This window comes from Prionailurus bengalensis, chromosome B1 (genome assembly GCF_016509475.1).
Source record: "Prionailurus bengalensis isolate Pbe53 chromosome B1, Fcat_Pben_1.1_paternal_pri, whole genome shotgun sequence".
Classification (NCBI taxonomy): Eukaryota; Metazoa; Chordata; class Mammalia; order Carnivora; family Felidae; genus Prionailurus; species Prionailurus bengalensis.
This window is the reverse complement of record NC_057344.1, coordinates 146,583,365-146,584,941: the sequence shown is the minus strand read 5'-3', so window position 1 is coordinate 146,584,941 and position 1,577 is coordinate 146,583,365.

Genomic DNA, 1,577 nt, shown 5'->3' with positions numbered 1-1,577 from the left:
GTCTAAGGATTTGTTCCCTGTTCGAATGCACAGCTTTCTCTTAGGGAGAACACTCTAGGTTTTATTAATCACTTATGTCATATTGTAAAAGACAAATCCAAAGGGAGGTTTTCAAAAGGGGACGGGAGAAGAGAAAATGAGGGTCTTGGGCCCTAGAAGCGGAGCGCGAAGTGGTGTGGTTTGAGAACTCTGAGAGCGGGCTTCTCCACAATTTTGCTTGTAATCAGTTCTGCGCTGGAATATTCCTCAAGTAACATCTGTCCTGGAATTAATGAATCTCACTCTCTTTTCAGGGTAGTAAAGCCATGTGCGGGGCACAGTGGAAGAGGTAGATTTAAATGACACAGTCCCTGTCCCGATAGAGTGCCCCCTCTTGGTAGGAGACAGAATATAAATACATACTTCACTGCACCTGACTGCTAAACACAGGGGAGCTGATAGGAGTGAGCAGGAGTCTGGAAATCACAGTGGACCAGCACTTCTGACTCTTGCAACCAGGGTACCTTTAATGGCACAGGGGGGCATTTGGAGCCTAGGGGTTGGGGACCAGCAGTAGAAGCCAGATGGCCCACACAAAGGTAAAATTTGGGGCACCCGGGTGGCTCAGTTAGGTGAGCGTCCAACTCTTGATTTTGGCTCAGGTCATGATCCCAGGGTCGTGGGATTGAGCCCTGTGCTGACCTCATGCTGAGCATGGAGCCTGCTTAAAATTCTCAGTCTCTCTCTCTCTCTCTCTCTCTCTCTCTCTCTCTCTCCGCGTCTCTCACCTGCTTGCGCACTCTCTCTCTTTCTCTCAAATAATAAAACAAACAAAAAACCCCCACAAAACAACAAGGTTAAAATTCCTTTGAAAGCATTTGTTTTAACGTATGCTCGAAATAACACACTTCAAATGGATCTCTGTTGTTGGCTACCTTAATTTTTTGCTGCTTAAGTGTCTACTAGTCATCTAGCGAGTTGTTAATCATTCATGAGGTAAAAACTGAATCGTCATTTTGAGTTCAGCTCCCCACACGTGTGCTCACGTACTAGGTATTAAGTAATTTGTGCCCGGGCGATTACACTGTTAATGAAGACATAAAAGAAACAGATTTGGGTGGCCCCATAAAGATTGGGCAACAACTGCAAAATAATAATAATAATAAAATAGGGAAAATTGGTAGTGCCGGAGCCGGATCACTCCTGTTGCCCGGCTTTGTCTTTTTAGGTACTAGGAAGGAAAGCTGAAATCTAAGCTTGCTTAAGGAAACTGAAATTCCAAAACCGGGGTCTTTGAAAATACGGAGTCAGCAGGAATTCTTTCATCAGCTACCACTATAGAAATTAATAGCACTTTCTTAATAGAAATTGCCCATATACAATTATCAGCACTGTTTCAGAGACTGGCTTAACACCTGCACATTTCACATGTGAAAATGAAACCAGAACATTTTAGGGAAGCAGCGCTTGGGTTCCCGGCTTCTTGTGTTTAAGGGAAGTTGAATGGACATTTTTCTGGTTTTTTCCCCGAATTTGGTAGTTTTAGATTTAGACTCGACATGTCATCTGCAAGAAAGCAGATATGGTTAGTAGAGTAG